The sequence below is a fragment of the Gopherus evgoodei genome, chromosome 10, assembly GCF_007399415.2.
Source record: "Gopherus evgoodei ecotype Sinaloan lineage chromosome 10, rGopEvg1_v1.p, whole genome shotgun sequence".
Classification (NCBI taxonomy): Eukaryota; Metazoa; Chordata; order Testudines; family Testudinidae; genus Gopherus; species Gopherus evgoodei.
This window is the reverse complement of record NC_044331.1, coordinates 40,313,749-40,331,351: the sequence shown is the minus strand read 5'-3', so window position 1 is coordinate 40,331,351 and position 17,603 is coordinate 40,313,749. Positions and strand designations below refer to the sequence as shown.

The following is a 17,603-nucleotide window of genomic DNA, read 5'->3' as shown; positions in this document are numbered from 1 at the left end:
TGTGCAGTATTGGAGGAGAAGCGCAGACAGATTCTGTCACTGGGGGGTGGGGGTGTGACTGGAAAAGTTTGCACACCACTGGACCAGATGATTACAATGGTCCCTTGTGGCCTTGGAATCTATGAAATGGCAAAAGCTAGCAACCCTGCCGACAAATGCACATGTGCACTCACTTACGCTTTGCCCATGGATTCGTGAATGGCTGGTGACTCTGTCCACTGGGCTGCCCAGAGCCCTGCCAGACACAATGTGTGCAGTCCCTGACAGGCTGCTAAGTGCTTTTATCCCCACTGCATAGAACAGCATGACAAAGGGACTGTCCCAGGGTCATCCAGGGGAAAAACAGGAATAGAGCCAGATCCCTGAACCCAGCTCTTTGCCTTCTCCTGCACGCCATCCCAATGCCACCATGCACAGAAGATGCAGCCTCGCCTACCCCACTATGCAATGACACCTTCTGAATTTGAGTGAATGAGCTTCCAAAGCAGAGGTGTCAATATAGAATGAGACACCAGATAATTCAGAAAATGTGGGTTCTTACTGAGGTTTATCAGTGCTGTTTGTCCTGAAAAACCTCAAGTTCATCCAAAATTCCTTTCAAATGTCAGCAAACCCAGAGAATGGCACATTCTGTACTGTCAACCTAACCCAGAAGAGTCCACTAAATTCAAACTAAGCACTGTCCTCAAAACACCACCAACCCAGAGCCTCCACATCTTCTGTCCCCTGCCCTGGTGCTGACCTTTCCTATAGTCCCTTCAGCCTGGCCATCTGCTCTAATCCTCACCCTTCCATTCTCTCCCATTTTCCTCCCCGTCCCTCTAGCAGAGGTGGAGCCCTGCCCCATGACAGTAAGCCCTGGTGGCCCCGTTCACCATTGGCTCCAGCCCCATGCAGACCCCATTAGCAAGTGACTCACCACAGACACCTGGTCCTTCTTGTGAGGGTTGAATACCGATTCCCTGGCTCTCTTGTGCTCACAGAAATCTTCCCATTTCTTTGTGCCACAGGCTGGCAAGGGAGCAGGTTATCAATTAACAGAAAAGTCCAAGGAATTGGACTCCGTCTTCCCAGGTCATTAGGTACCATACATGTCTGCGCCTCCCTGCACACTCCTCTTAATTACTTCGGCTAACAGTAAACACGAGAAGCTAAAGCTCAGACCCAAGAATCTTAGTGGGTAGCCCTGTCCCTTCCACCTTGCCCTGTGAAAGACTATTGTTAGTAAATAGTAACCCTCTTAGTCCCCTTTTCCTTTTTGTATGTTAAATTCATTCACATAGTAATAATTCTCCAAAAAATCTTCATGGAGCTGAGCTGTATCTAATTATCCTCAGCATCTTCAGGTCCGTGGGAATCCAGGTGTCCAGGGAAAAGACACCCTCAAACTACTAAAAAGGTCTACAGAAGTATGTAATAAACAAAACTAGGTGATTGATAAGGGATAATTGTTATCAGATGTTTTCCGTAATGGATGAAAATAATGACCCATTTCTAACTCATTAAAAACCATCAGTTTCTACAGTGTTTGAAACCAAATTAGTGATTCCTTTTTACTCATTAATCAGGCAAACTGAACACCATAAAAGAAATTCCATCAGTAATGTCAAAAACAGAACACATGGTAAAATTAATCATGGGAAACAATTTTCCCTCCAAAAAGGAGTTTCTCTGTGTCACACCCTATAAAAAAGACAAAAGGCATGAAAATTAGGTTGGGGAGTAAAAACTGGAAAAGACACAGAGGCCAGCTCTTTACCTGACACCAAAGGTGGTAATGTATCTATTCCTTCTGTATTCTGTATAGTGCTGTACTGATCTCTGATTGACAATATTTGATTAAATAATTCTACTGGAGCCTATTTGCCAGACTTGAATCATTATTAAATTCAAACATGCAACACAGCCCTGACCTGCTGATTCAGCGCTGTCTATCTGTCCCTGTGGGATGCTTTCTTAGAACCAGGAGCCACAATTTTACCCCTCTGCCTCAGCCAGAGACAGTTCTGCTGGAGCTTAAACAGCCTGTCAACTCCCTGCCACACCAGTCTGTCCACCTCCCCACTACACTTCTAGAGACTCTGCCAGTCTTAACTTTGCCTTGCAGGTTACAGTCGGTGCATCCCAGTTCCTGACCCCCTGGAAGACCATTCCTCTGCAGCATCCAGCCTCCTCACTGGATGCACACAGAAATACCAAGTCCATTGTCTCCCAAGAGACAGTGCAGACACCAGCCTATCAGTTCAGCTGAAGACCCACACATTACTTCAATACACAGCAAAACCAAAAATAAGTTTATTAATCAAGAACAGAGCTGGAAGTTATTCTAAGCAAGGATAATAGAAATAGGAAGTGGTCACAAATAAAACAAAAATAAAACCTGATTTCCAGTGTCTAAAACTTAGCAAATCACAATCCTGATCTCAGGCAATTTCTCACCTGCAGTTAGTTGTCAGTGTCCCTAACCAACATGGCTGAGGGATCCACCTTTCACAGATTCTAGGAGCTCTGGTCCCTTTGTCCCTTAAGTGATGAGTAACTAAAAGGGATTCTCGCTCTTGTTTCTTATAGTCCAGTAATATAATGAAAAAATATATTTTGAAGTGCATCCCCAAATAAGGTTTTTCTCCCCTGCTGTTTGTGCTTCAGGAAGCTGATGCCATGTTGTTTGTTCATCCTCCTGATACCTTGTTCTTCTGTTGACCTGAAATGCAAATGAAGCATCCTTTGTGCTGGTTTAACAATGTTTGATGCAAACCGGTTTCCAGGGCAGACAGGTACGTCAACATTCCTTCGTCTAGGGCAAACTTGTTAATCAATTCCACCTCCAACGAATATTTTAGGAACATATTCCCAGAAAGGGGCGTGCCACTGCAGAAAAAACTGGGGGCCTGCGGGCAGATTCCATCCAGCCCCTGAAAGAGCATGGAGGATACCATTTTAAAATGATGTCCTCTGAACAGCATGACCCCACACGCACCATATGGAGGAAGCCATTTTGTGGAATGTCAGGCATGCAAATGTGTAATTGAATACACAAGGCAGGGGATAATTACACACAATTAATTTGAAACTGGACATTTTCTAAAATAAGAAATCATTTTAAATAGTTAAGGTACTTAAAAATAAAATGTCCCCTCTACAGTTTCTGCTTCATTAATACTCCTGACTCTTTCTGTTTTGAAGTGTATCCTTGAAAATTGTCTTTTTTATATGCTTCTCTTTCATATGTTCTTCTGTTCTGTCCTTCTGCCATATACTCTCTCACCAGCCACTGTTTTGCAAAACAATATTGTTTGGTAAGAGCTTCAGGCAGAGATTAAAGTGTACGTATGGGTTGCTCTATAAAGCTCAGTTTGGAATAATGAATGTCTCAATAATGGCAAAACGAAAGTGTGGAAAAGCAAAGAGAATATTCAGTATGGTGAGGCAGGAGACGGTGGTAATCACTGTTACCTGTGTTTTCATCACCAGTGCTGTCCTACAGCTGAGACCAAGCTAAAGAGAACTCCCATTACAAGTGTAGAATTGAATATACCAGGCATTCACGTGTACAATTAGATGGTCCCTGGTAGAACAGAGCAAGGTCTAATTTGTATGGTAAGTCGTGTCAAAGAACAAGAGCTGGTGTTTCATAGGTATTAACAAGTCAGATGATGATTCCTGAACTGGGACAATTATGTAGATACCTTAGAATTAGTCAGTGAGTTTGATCTTTTATTTGGAAGCATTTGGAAACCACTATCTTTTTATTCTGGCACACAGAATAGAATTCAGAATGACCTCACTGAAGCAGTAAGTACTGTGACAAAGGTCCTCCTCTACCTTGGTGGGTCCTGCACTTATTGGCAGATTTGCTCACCTCAGTGATCTTCCCCACAGTCTGGATCAACTCCTCCTGTGTCTGATCAGGAGTTGGGAGGTTTAGGGGAAAACCCAGGCCTGCCCTCTACTCCGGGTTCCAGCCCAGGGCCCTGTGGATTGCAGCTGTCTGTAGTACCTCCTGTAATAGCTGCATGACAGCTACAACTCCCTGGGCTACTTCCCCATGGCCTCCTCCAAACACCTTCTTTATCCTCACCACAGGACCTTCCTCGTGGTGTCTAATAATGCTTGTACTCCTTACTCCTCCAGCAGCACACCCTCTCACTCTCAGCTCCTCACACACACTTCCTCTCCTCTGGCTCCTCCTCACCTGACTGGAGTGAGCTCCTTTTTAAACCCAGGTGCCCTGATTAGCCTGCCTTGATTGGCTGCAAGTGATCTAATCAGCCTGTCTGCCTTAATTGGTTCTAGCAGGTTCCTGATTACTCTAGTGCAGCCCCTGCTTTGGTCACTCAGGGAACAGAAAACTACTCATTCAGTCACCAGTATATTTGCCCTCTACAGACTCCTGTACCCCACTGGCCTGGGTCTGTCACAGTACTTTCCAGCTTAATGCCATTACCAAAGAAATTGAGGAAGCATTGTTTGTTGCTATTTTACTTGACAAAACCTCAGATATTCAATTAGTCTCAGCTTTCAACTGTACTGCATTACATGACCAAGAATGGTGCTGGCACAGAATGCTTCACTGGTTTTACTGATGTTAGTAACAAACAAACTGCAGCTGACCTTTACCCAGAATGCTGAAACATTGTGCCAGAAGTTCAAATTCGGTGACAAGTTCGTAGCTCAGACATACAATTGTGCAGCAGTAATAGCAGGCAACATGAGTGGGCTTCAGAAATGTGTTAGTGAAAAGTTCCCCCTTGCACTTTTTGTTTATTGCTATGCTTGTGTTTTAAATCTTGTCATCAGTTTTGCAGCACAGTTAAATGACTTCTCGTACCACAAGGGGGGAATTTTCATTCGAGGCTTGTACAAACTGTGAAGCAGAGCAGAGAAGCTCTGATCAAACTCTTCAAAAGTGTGATACAAAACTCAGCAGATTAAGGTGCTCGGTCTTTCTCCTCTGCCAAGGGTTTTCTGACCATGCTTGATGTGTTTCAGTTTGTGCTTCTCTTTTGCCTCTACAGTGACATATTTGAAGTGACAGAAGCATTGTTTGATGTTCTTCAAACCAAGATGTATAATATTGGGTTTTTTATTCAGCAGATTGGTGAGACATTATAGCAAACTCACCAAACGTGACAAACATTTGATGAGTTTTGGAAAGAGGTGGTAGAGGTAGGTGCACATGAACCTCAGAAAAAAAGAGCAAGAGAAGGTCAAGCAATATTAAAATGTCTCCTTTTTGAGGTTATTGACACTATCAGCTGTCAGTAAAGTTTGAAAGTGGAGAGAAACTTGAATTTGTCCAGTTGCTGAATCCAAAAAGATTCAAGGACTTCTAGATGCATTGTCTAGATGCTCTCAAATCTCTGGAAGCATATTGTCCAAATATTTTTGACATTAATTGGTTGTGTTCTGAACTGTGTGCTGTGTACAACTCAGAACAGCTGCAAGGGAAGGTGCATTTGCCTTGTATAGAACTATTCACGTTAGATTTATATTCTTGAGGGTCTAAGGTCAACAAGTCAGCTGGTTCAATTCTGACTATTCCCCCTGCTCCAGCCATGGTGGAAAAGTCTTTTTCAACTGTAAAGTGCATTAAGACATTCACACACACCAGCATGGCCAATGCCTGTCCAACTTGGCTTTAGTGACCAGCAAAAAGGAACCGCTAAGGTATCTCTTCAGCTTCCAAGATTTTGACAACTTGGTCACCAGGGAGTTTCTTAAAAATGGATTTTCAGTTTCAGTAGAAAAGTGAGGTAACCATGTATGTGTGCAGTCTCAGCTTTCATTATATTTGACTACAAGTATTTGCCAAAATGAATGTATTTGGTTTATTAATTGCAATGGGTACATTTAGAAAAAAAATCTTTTCATCTATCTATAAAGGTCACCACATGCCAATGTTTCCGGCGCACTGTGATAGGGCTTTACACACCATCCGTAAGTGCATCATGCAATGATATTAATGATCAGTTTGTCGCCAGCTTGGATTTGACACTTCACATGATGGGCTTTACAGATAAATACTGTAACAGCAATGTGTTAGGTGTAGTGATTGTGTCAGGCCTGCTAGAGGCTGCTGATACATGGCAATGACCCCTTTGTCAATGGGCATTAAGGGGGTTTTAGGATCACATCATGTCATCCCGATCACTCTAGTGCCTGAGTTCAAGTTTCCACAAATCTAAATTTCCTTTCCTACCCCTCATTTAGCTGGGGCGAGGCGATTTTACATTCATTTACTATTTTTTCTTCTTTCCCCTGTTTTCCCCACATCCTTCTCTCCTACTCATCCATCCCCACTCCCTTTTGCTTTCACCTCTTTCTCCCTGGCCACCACCTCTCTTTTGTCATGGCTGTAGGGCTGTGCTTAGTCAAAGAAGTGGGAAGAACTAGGTTTGAGGTGTCTCCTTAGATGTCTGGAGCCAGTGCCTGATGAGTGCTGGGGCTGGTCTACACCCAGCTTTTGTATCGCATTAACTTTATTGGTTTGAAACCAATATAGCTATATTGGTACAACCTCTAGTCTGGATGCAGTTATGCTGCTATAGAGGGGCTTATATTAGTATAGCTTATGCCTGATTATTAAGGCACTTTTATACAAGTACAACTGTGTCCACACTGGGCTTGCACTGATTAAACTACTTCGATTTTTAAAAACCCAGACCCCTAGCTGAAGTAGTTAAATCAGTACAAAACTTGTGTGGATGGCTGGCACTGGTGATTCAGGCTGAGACTTTAATTCTGAGCTGGTGTTCTATGAGGAACCTTTGAAATGAGGACTGTGAACCTAAACGTGAGAGGGAGAGTGGAATGGGAGGGGCCTTTTCTGAGAGCTGAATGAGATTCAGTAAACTAGAGCCCAGGAAAGGGGGAATATTGTTTAAAAGAGCTTGGCGGTGAGTGGATGATTTATCATAGAATTGTAGGACTAGAACGGACCTCGAGAAGTCATCTAGTCCAGCCCCCTGCACTGCTGGCAGGACTAAGTATTATCTAGACCATCCCTGACAGGTATTTGTCAGTCCTGCTAATACATCCCAGAATGATGTTTGCTTTTTTTGCAACAGTGTTACACTGTTCAGTCCCATTTAGCATCTATCTGCAGGAACCTGAAGGTGAACCGAGGCAGGGGACTGCAGTGGCATGCTACACCACAGGGGGATGTGCTTGGAGGCTGCATAGTGGCTCACGAATAGCAACAAACAAAGCTGATAGCGAGAGCCTGCACTGCTGCACATGCACCAGTTCAAGGGAATGTGCTTGTGAAACATCATGCCCATGCAATGTGGCACTGATCTGATAAAAGCGCCTTGTGCTCTGGGTAGGCTTGGCTTTCCAGATAGAATGAAATCTCGGAGGTGGGCAATAAAGGTATTTTCTTGGTAGCTCCTAGAATGTAGGGGATTGGCCTATGAAAATCAGTTTCATAGCAGTAACTCCAAACAAGGCCAAAACAGGATGTGTGTGTGTAGCAGTGATAGCAGAAACAACAGATCTAACCTTTAATCCCTGTGACATTACCAGGAAAAAAGAAATGGATTTTTTCTAACGTGCCTCCAGACTGTTTTCCATACTGTAGCGCCAAGCTGCCTCTGCAGACAGCCAGGAGACCTTGGAGTGCAAAGATACCATCGAGGTTATATTGGGTAATAGTTTCCGTGGCAATATGAAACCTGGGCCTCAAATGCTAGTTCTACAGTTTTTTTTTATAACAGTCATTTAAAATGATTAAATGTTCTTTACCAAAGGGAGGAGTTAGCGATAGGGAGGCCCAGCACTTTCCCATTTGGCTAAGGCGCAGTTCTGCAGAAAAGGACCTGGGGTTTACAGTGGACAAGAAGCTGGATATGAGTCAGCAGTGTGTCCTGGTTGCCGAGAAGGCTTACGGCATATTGGGCTGCATTAGTAGGAGCATTGCCAGCAGATCAAGGGATGTGATTATTCTCCTCTATTCAGCACTGATGAGGTCACATATGGAGTACTGCGTCCAGTTTTGGTCCCCCCAGTACAGAAGAGATGTGGACAAATTGTTGAGGTCAGCGGAGGGCAATGAAAATGATTAGAGGGCTGCGGCACATGATTTATGAGGCAAGGCTGAGGGAACTGGGCTTATTTAATCGGCAGAAAAGAAGCAAGAGGGGGGATTTGATAGCAGCTTTCAACTACCTGAAGGGGGGTTCCAAAGAGGATGGAACTAGGCTGTTCTCATGTGTGGAAGATGACAGAACAAGGAGCAATGGTCTCAAGGAGCAATGGTGGGGGAGGTCTAGGTTGGATATTAGGAAAAACTATTTCACTAGGAGTGTGGTGAAGCACTGGAATGGGTACCTAGGGAGGTGTTGGTGGAATCTGCATTCTTAGAGGTTTTTAAGGCCTGGTTTGACAAAGCCCTGGCTGCGATGATTTAGTTTGCTTTGATCGGGGGTTGGACTAGATGACCTCCTGTGGTCTCTTCCAATCCTAATCTTCTATAATTCTACATGGTGCTAATTACAGGCATAGTTGTAAAGTAATTCATTCTATTGACTCATGATTCCTTATGTTTACTGAGAATCAGTTAGTGTTTGCAAGAGATTCTTCTGGCCCCAGGCTCCCTTTTGATGTGAGTTTGTTCAAAGGAGCTAGTGGTGAACTGCCTCAGTCTCAGAACAGAAACCCAGCTGGAGAGAAAGTTCCCTCCTTCATATAGTTCCCTCTGGCCAGGTGCTATGTGATAATTCTGCATGGGTGAGGGATAATGTAGAAAGTGGTGGAAGGATGGCCAGACAGCAGGGGGAGCAGATGTTCCCTCTTCAGTCTGTTGCAAGTGAAACTGAGGCAGGGAAAGTGATGCCATGGCGGGCCACGAGAAGGTGCTGTGGAGACAGAATACTTCTTAGAACAGTTAGTCGTGAAACCCACAAGGGGAGAGGCAATTCTTGATTTAGTCCTAAGTGGAACACGGGGTCTGGTCCAAGAGATGCATATAGCTGAATGCTTGGTAATAGTGACCATAATATAATTAAATTTAACATTCTTGTAGCGAGGAAAATACCAATGATGTCTGTCACAGTAGCATTTAACTTCAGAAAGAGGTACTATACAAAAATGAGGAAGTTAGTTAAATGGAAATTAAAAGGAACAGGCACAAGAGTAAAATGCCTGCAAACTGTATGGAAACTTTTAAAAAACACTATAATACAGGCTCAAATTAGATGTAAGCAGAGTCAGGATGAGCTCTGTCCTGACATCTGGTGGTGAATTATGGTGAGTGTGGAAAAGAATTTCAGGGGCTGATCGTGTTTGCATAGGCACACCCACCCCGCCTAGCATAGCCTACGGCAGCCTAAAATGGTTACTTTGACAGCTATGGGGTCCTCAATTTCTCTGTTATTGGGGCAGGAGGAATAAAGTGGTGTTACCTTGATTATGTGAATGAGGGATTATGAACCTGTTTTATGAAAGAGGACCTCACCATCAACTAAGTAGCACCCGCTAGACGAGGGACACAGGTTCCAAAACCCAGTGAATTGAGAGATGTTGGGGACTGGGGTGTACCTGATGATATGGGCCCCTTTTGAAGGCCTGGAACACCAATTGCCCCTCCTTCTCATAGACTTTAGGGTCAGAAGGGACCAATATGATCATCTAGTCTGACCTACTGCACAAAGCAGCCACAAAACCCTACCTATCCATTTCTATAACAAACCCCTAACCTATGTCTGAGTTACTGAAGTCTTCAAATTGTGGTTTGAAGACTTCAAGCTGCAGAGAATCCACCAGCAAGTGACCCATGCCCCACGCTGCAGAGGAAGGCGAAAAACCTCCAGGGCTTCTGCCAATCTGCACCGGAGGAAAATTCCTTCCTGACCCCAAATATGGCAATCAGCTAAACCCTGATCATGTGGGCAAGACTCACCAGCCAGCACTCAGGAAAGAATTCTCTGCAGTAACTCAGATCCCATTCCATCTAACATCCCATCACAGACCACTGGGCATACTTATCTGCTGATAATCAAAGATCAATTGCCAAAATTAAGCTATCCCATCATACCACCCCTTCCATAAACTTATCAAGCTTAGTTTTAAAGCCAGATATATCTTTTGCCCCCACTACTCCCCTTGGAAGGCTGTTCCAGAACTTCACTCCTCTAATGGTTAGAAACCTTCGTCTAATTTCAAGTCTAAACTTCCTAGTGTCCAGTTTATACCCATTAGTTCTTGTGTCTACATTGGTACTAAGCTTAAATAATTCCTCTCCCTCCCTAATATTAATCCCTCTGATATATTTATAAAGAGCAAGCATATCCCCCCTCAGCCTTCTTTTGGCTAGGCTAAACAAGCCAACCTCTTTGAGTCTCCTTTCATAAGGCAGGTTTTCCGTTCCTCAGATCATCCTAGTAGCCTGTCTCTGAACCTGTTCCAGTTTGAATTCATCTTTCTTAAACATAGGAGACCAGAACTGCACATAGTATTCCAGATGAGGTCTCACCAGTGCCTTATATAACGGTACTAACACCTCCTTATCTTTGCTGGAAATACCTCGCCTGATGCATCCTAAAACTGCATTAGCTTTTTTAACAGCCATATCACATTGGCGGCTCATAGTCATCCTGTGATCAACCAATACTCCAAGGTCCTTCTCCTCCTCTGTTGCTTCCAACTGATGTGTTCCCAATGTATATCTAAAATTCATATTATTAATCCCTAAGTGCATGACCTTGCACTTTTCACTATTAAATTTCATCCTATTACTATTACTCCAGTTTACAAGGTCATCCAGATCTTCCTGTATGATATCCCGGTCCTTCTCTGTGTTAGCAATACCCCCCAGCTTTGTGTCATCCGCAAACTTTATTAGCACATTCCTGCTTTTTGTGCCAAGGTCAGTAATAAAAAGGTTAAATAAGATTGGTCCCAAAACTGATCCTTGAGGAACTCCACTAGTAACCTCCTTCCAGCTTGACAGTTCACCCTTCAGTATGACCCGTTGGAGTCTCCCTTTTAAGCAGTTCCTTATCCACCTTTCAATTTTCATATTGATCCCCATCTTTTCCAATTTAACTAATAATTCCCCATGTGGAACCGTGTCAAATGCCTTACTGAAATCGAGGTAAATTAGATCTACTGCGTATCAGAGGGTAGCCGTGTTAGTCTGGATCTGTAAAAGCAGCAAAGAATCCTGTGGCACCTTATAGACTAACAGACGTTTTGGAGCATGAGCTTTCGTGGGTGAATACCCACTTCCTCAGATGCATCTGAGGAAGTGGGTATTCACCCACGAAAGCTCATGCTCCAAAACGTCTGTTAGTCTATAAGGTGCCACAGGATTCTTTGCTGCTTTTATAGATCTACTGCATTTCCTTTGTCTAAATAATCTGTCACCTTCTCAAAGAAGGAGATCAGGTTGGTTTGGCAGATCTACCTTTAGTAAAACCATGTTGTAACTTGTCCCAATTACCATTGACCTCAATGTCCTTAACTACTTTCTCCTTCAAAATTTTTTCCAAGACCTTACATACTACAGATGTCAAACTAACAGGCCTATAGTTACTCAGATCACTTTTTTTCCCTTTCTTAAAGATTGGAACTATGTTAGCAATTCTCCAGTCGTACGGTACAACCCCCGAGTTTACCGATTCATTAAAAATTCTTGCTAATGGGCTTGCAATTTCATGCGCCAAGAATTTAATATTCTTGGATGAAGATTATCTGGGCCCTCCAATTTTGTCCCATTAAGCTGCTCAAGTTTGGTTTCTACCTCAGATGTGGTAATATCCACCTCCATATCCTCATTCCTGTTTGTCATCCTTCCATTATCCCTAAGCTCCTCATTAGCCTTATTAAAGACTGAGGCAAAGTACTTGTTTAGATATTTGGCCATGCCTAGGTTATCCTTAACCTCCATTCCATCCTCAGTGTTTAGCGGTCCCACTTCTTCTTTCTTTGTTTTCTTCTTATTTATATGGCTATAGAACCTTTTACTATTGGTTTTAATTCTCTTTGCAAGGTCCAACTCTACATGGCTTTTAGCCTTTCTCACTTTATCCCTACATGTTCTGACCTCACTAAGGTAGCTTTCCTTGCTAATCCCACCCTTCCTCCGCTCCTTGTAGGCTTTCTGCTTTTTCTTAATCACCTCTCTGAGATGCTTGCTCATCCAGCTTGGTATACAACTCCTGCCTATGTTTTTTTTCCCCTTTCTTGGGATGCAGGCTTCTGATAGTTTCTGCAGCTGCAACTTAAAATAATTCCAGGCCTCCTCCGCATTTAGATCCACCAGTTCTTCAGTCCAATCCACTTCCCTAACTAATTTCCTTAATTCTGTAAAGTTAACCCTTGAGAAGTCAAAAACCCTAGTCCCAGATCTATTTTTGTTTATCCTTCCATCTAGTTTGAACTGAATTAACTCATGATCACTCGAACCAAGGTTGTCCCCTTCTCTCCCCACTGTTGAAGAACAGAGCTAATTTTGATTCCATTAGGAATCCATCTAGAGGCTGCTGAGATGAATTTACTTTGGGGCTCCCCTACTACAAGCTGAAATCACTAAAAGAGCTAAACTTACTGAGCTGAGTGCTGTGTTACCTAGTGGGGAGCCTGAAGTTCTATTGCTAAGCAGCTAGCAGAGTGGAGCTGTTTGCAGCACAGTTGGAGCAGTCCACGGAACAGTGAGCGAGCGAGAGAGCGGAGCAGTTTGAGGGGACAGCTGGAGTGGCTCACGGGTCAGCTGGTGGAGCGGCGAAGCTGGCGGCGCAGCTGGTGGAGTGGAGATGATCGTGGTGAAGGCTGCAGCAGAACTCCACGGAGAAGTGGGGCAGTCGGCCCTGACCCACGTAAGGTGTCCTTTAACACGCTGTGTGCCCCCCCCACCCCATTTCCACCCAGGCTGGGGAGGGGTAAAACTCTGCAGATAAACTTTTGAACTCTGGGGAAGCACTGACCAAGGACAGAGACTTTTGGGTTGTTGGACTTTGGGGTGATTGGACTTAAGACCCTGAGGGGAAAAGGACATTGCCAAACTTACTTGGTGGGTCTTTTGCTCATGGTTTATGTTATGAATCCTGTTTGTGGCGTTTCCCCAATAAGATGCCACATTGTTTCCCTCCTTTATTAAAAGGATTTTGCTACATTCAGACTCTGTGCTTGGGAGAGGGGAAGTATTGCCTCCTAAAGGCACCTGGGAGGTGGCATGTAATTGTCTCAGATCACTGGGTGGGGGCTCAAGCCGGTTTTGCAATGCGTTATTGAAACGGAACCCCTGGATACTGAACCCGGTCCTTGTTGCTGCCAACTCAAAGGGGCAGAAGGGTTACATAAATGTATACATCGAATTAAAAAAATAGTAAGAGGATAATAAAAATGCCACCATGGCTAAACAGAGTAAAAGAGACTTTTAGAGACATCCTTTAAAAATTGGAAGTCAAATCCTACTGAAGAAAACAAAAAGGAACAAACTCTGGCAAGTCAAGTGTAAAAGTATAATTAGGCAGGCCAAAAAAGAATTTGAAGAGCAACTAGCAAAAGACTCAAAAACCAACAGCTAAAAAATATTTAAGTATATCAGAAGCAGGAAGTTGGTCAAACCATTAGTGGGGCCACTGGACCATCGAGGTGCTAAGAGAGAACTCAAGGAAGACCAGGCCATTGTGAAGAAACTAAATGAATTCTTTGCATCAGCCTTCACTGCAGAGGATGTGAGGGAGATTCCCACACCTGAGTCTTTCTTTTGAGGTAACAAATCTGAGGAACTGTCCCAGATTGAGGTGTCAATAGAGGAGGATTTGGAACAAACTGATAAATTAAACAGTAAAATAAGTCACCAGGACCAGGTGGTATTCACCAGTAGCATAGCTAGCGGGGTGCAGGGGAAGCAGCCACTTCCCCTCAGCACATTTTTCAAAAACAGCACCTGATTGGGGTGTCTGGGAGCTGCCGGAGCTCTGGGTCCTTGCACAGTGCAGTGCAGCTCAGCTCAGTGGCGGGAAGGGAGAAGCTGCTGTGGCAGCAGCTCAAGACATTCCGGCACTAGTCAGAGTGCCGGCGGCTTCGCGGCACGGAGGGGCTGTAGCAGGGCACCCAGCTCGGAGCGCGGGAGAAGAAAGTGAGGGACAGGAGGAGGCACTGCCGCTGCCCGGGCACAGGTGCTGCTGCTGCTCCAGCTCTCCGGGCGGTGGGGTGCAAAGTGACCCCTGAGCAGCGCTGCCCACAGGGGGATGTACCAGCTGCTTTGTGGGTGCAGTGACCAGCAGCAGTTAAGGCTGCAACGACCACTGTGGTGGGTGGGCGAGGGACTGCGGGGCTCCAACCTCCTCCCCCTCTCCCCAGCAGCACTAACATGCATACATGGGTGGGGGTGTGCAAGCGGCGAGTCTCCCTCCCAGCTCCTCTCCACAGGCGCAGCCAGAGTTGCGCATTGCAGGACTCCAGTGCAGCCGCTCGCGCCTGGCCAGGAGGGCTGTGGGAAGCCTGGCCACAAACAGGGGATTAGCTGCAGCTGCCTCCCTCTCCTCCCCGTTCCCACTCTCCTGCCTGCGCTGGATGGCTGGAGTGCAGGCACCTCAAGATAAAGATGCACTTCGGTGTTGTTTGCCGCCCTTGTAAATGGGTGGCATGCGGGGTGCTGCATTCTGCCCCTGGCAAGTGGGCAGAGCTTGGTCTCTGTTCCCCGCGGGGAGCCGGCTCCTAGGTCACACCGGACCCAGCGGGAACCAGAAGGAGCTGAGCACCCTGGCGCTGTGGGGAGGAGGAGGTAGTTCATCAGAGACACCTGGGCAGCCAGGTAAGTGCAGACCCAATTAGCGGGGTGTCTGTGAGAGGGGGCGCAGCATGGCTGCAGCGTGGCCAAAGGAGCCAAGGGGGAGAGGGGATGTGGCATGGCTGGAGGAGCCGGGGAGGGGCGTGGAGCGGCTGGAGGAGGAGCCAGGGGGGCGTGGCCAGAGAGGGAGCCAAGGGGGCACCTTTTTTATGTTTGCTCCCCCTGCACTTAGAACCTGGCTGCGCCACTGGTATTCACTCAAGAGTTCTGAAAGAAGTCAAATATGAAATTGTAGAACTACAAAGGCCTTGGCTATACTCACACTTTACAGCGCTGCAACTGGGGTGTGAAAAAACACCCCCCTGAGCGCTGCAAGATACAGCGCTGTAAAGCGTCAGTGTAATCAGGGCAGCAGCGCTGGGAGTGCGGCTCCCAGCGCTGCACACTACACCCATAAGGGATGTGGTTTACATGCAGCACTGGGAGAGCTCTCTCCCAGTGCTGCCGCTCTGACTACACTCACACTTCAAAGCGCTGCCGCGGCAGCGCTCCTGCAGTGCTGCGCTGCCGCGGCAGCGCTTTGAAATTCCAAATGTAGCCATACCCTAAGTGTGGTATGCAACCTATCACTTAAATCAGCTTCTGTACCAGATGACCAGAGGATAGCTAATGTGATGCCAATTTTTAAAAAGGGCTCCAGAGGCGATCCCTGCAATTACAGGCCAGTAAGCCTAACTTCAGTGTTAGGCAAATTGATTGAAACTATAGTAAAGAATTAGAGTGAAATGCTAATACAGAATTATCAGACACATAGATGAACGTGATTTGTTAAACCCTCAAGCTTTTGTGTAAGGTGGAAACCCTTTATCTTCCAGTGGAAAAACACTGGCATTCCAAAAGGGGAGGAGGGGTATCCAATACCAGGTGACTCAGACCCATGTCTCTGCATGGCTGTGGCAGCCATTGCTTATAGGCTGTCTCAAGCATGCACAGGAAGAATAAGCTCTTTTACAGTCCATTGTTTTTGCTAATGGGCCATTAGCCCTATCTGGCTTTCTCACGGTTGTACATGAAGGGCTAGTTGGAGTGACACCCAAAGCAGCCCATTTGAAATATTCCTAACTTCAGATCCAGAAATGATACAGGCATACAAATTGAATAATCACATTCAATAAATCATAACCTTTCCAATGATACCTTACAAGACCCACCTTGCACAAAGTACATCTCAGTTATGCCAGATCCATATCATAAGCATATTTCCATACAGAATATGGAATGTAACATCACAACATCATTACCTATTTAAAGTTCTTGGTTATAGAGAACCCCAGGACCTCGAATGGACAGGGATCAATCTGTTAACTAACTGAGCCCAGCAGGGGAACCAATGCAGGGCTGGTACAGTTCATTGAATCCAAACCAGAGAGTAGGTTAAGTTTCTCCTTTAGCACCTCTCTGTGATTTGTGGGAAGACAACTCGGTTCTCATGGAGCACTTCCTATTGGGAGACAGACGGGGGAGGTCTCATGTAGCCAGTAGTAAATCATCTTTGGAGATTTAAAAAAATTATAGATGCTTTTCTAACACAAAGTTTTGGACCCAACTGAGGTGACTATTGTGAGCTTCATTGTGGTGGAGAAAGATTAACAGATCACTTGTTATATATTAGCTCTGTGTTCTTGGGGAATCAGGATGCAGTGTCCAGCCTGTCTGACTTATGAAAGACCTCCCCCCCCCCACCTCCAGCCTCTGCTTGAACCAAAGTCAATCAGAAGAAAGACATGAAAAGCAATGAAAAGGCAGTGGAAGGCCACCTAAACCCCTCCAGACAAGGATGACAGGATTAAGGAAACTCCCCTAGCCTCATTTGCATTGAAGATGGGACAGGGAGGCATCTCCATTAGCAAACAAAATGGAGAACAGAGATTCCAAGGCAAGAACCACACTGAACTCTGGGACCAGAAAAGCAGGGAAGCACTGCATGATGGGGGATCTCTGTTCCAGATGTTAATGAACCCACGCCTGCATAGACACCGACTCCATGGGTGCTCCGGGGCTGGAGCACCCGTGGGGAAAAATTAGTGGGTGCTCTGCACTCACTGGCAGCCAAGCACCCTGCCCCACCTCACCTCACCTCTGCCTCCGCCTCCTCCCCGAGTGCACCGCATCCCCGCTCCTCCACCTACCTCCTAGTGTTTGCCGCCACCAAATAGCTGTAGCAAGCTCCGGGAGGGAGGAGGGAGCAGTGGGAACATGGCACACTCAGGGGAAGAGGCAGGGAACCCCAACCCTCTCTTCCTGTCTCTAGGTATAGCCTTCTAACCCTGACTTGTGGGATCAGTTATAGTTTTCTAAACCTGACTTTTATAATCAAATTTAAGTTAGATTTACTATTATAACTGTTTTGTTTGCTTGGCTCCCTTTATATGATTATTACCTGATGTGATAAAGTTCCTCCTCCTCCTTGGTGGGTCCTGTGCTTATTGGCAGATTTTGCTAGCCTCAGAGATCTTCCTGTGTTGGATCAGGAGTTGGGAAGTTTTGGGGGAACCCAGACCTGTCCTCTACCCTGGGTTCCAGGCCAGGGCCCTGTGGACTGCAGCTGTCTAAAATGCCTCCTGGAACAGCTACACGACAGCTACAATTCCCTGAGCTACTTCCCCATGACCTCCTCCCATCACCTTCTGTATCCTCACCACAGAACCTTTCTCCTGATGTCTGCTAACTCCTCAGTCCTCCAGCAGTACATCCTCTCACTCCCAGCTCCTTACACACACACACACCACTAACTGGAGTGAGAGCTTTTTTATACCAGGTGTCCTGATTAGCCTTAATTAATTCTAGTAACTTCCCAATTGGC

The 17,603-nt window shown here is 45.6% G+C and overlaps 1 long non-coding RNA gene across 1 annotated transcript; it reads right to left on the bottom strand.

The window, feature by feature from the left end:
- Positions 1-1,587: 1,587 nt before the first annotated feature.
- On the bottom strand, positions 1,588-13,821 carry LOC115658954. Its single transcript, XR_004002411.1, has 3 exons — positions 13,812-13,821; positions 1,816-1,821; positions 1,588-1,671 (listed from the first exon to the last, which is right to left on the bottom strand). It is a non-coding gene; the product is annotated as an uncharacterized LOC115658954 (long non-coding RNA).
- Between the last annotated feature and the right edge of the window lie 3,782 nt (positions 13,822-17,603).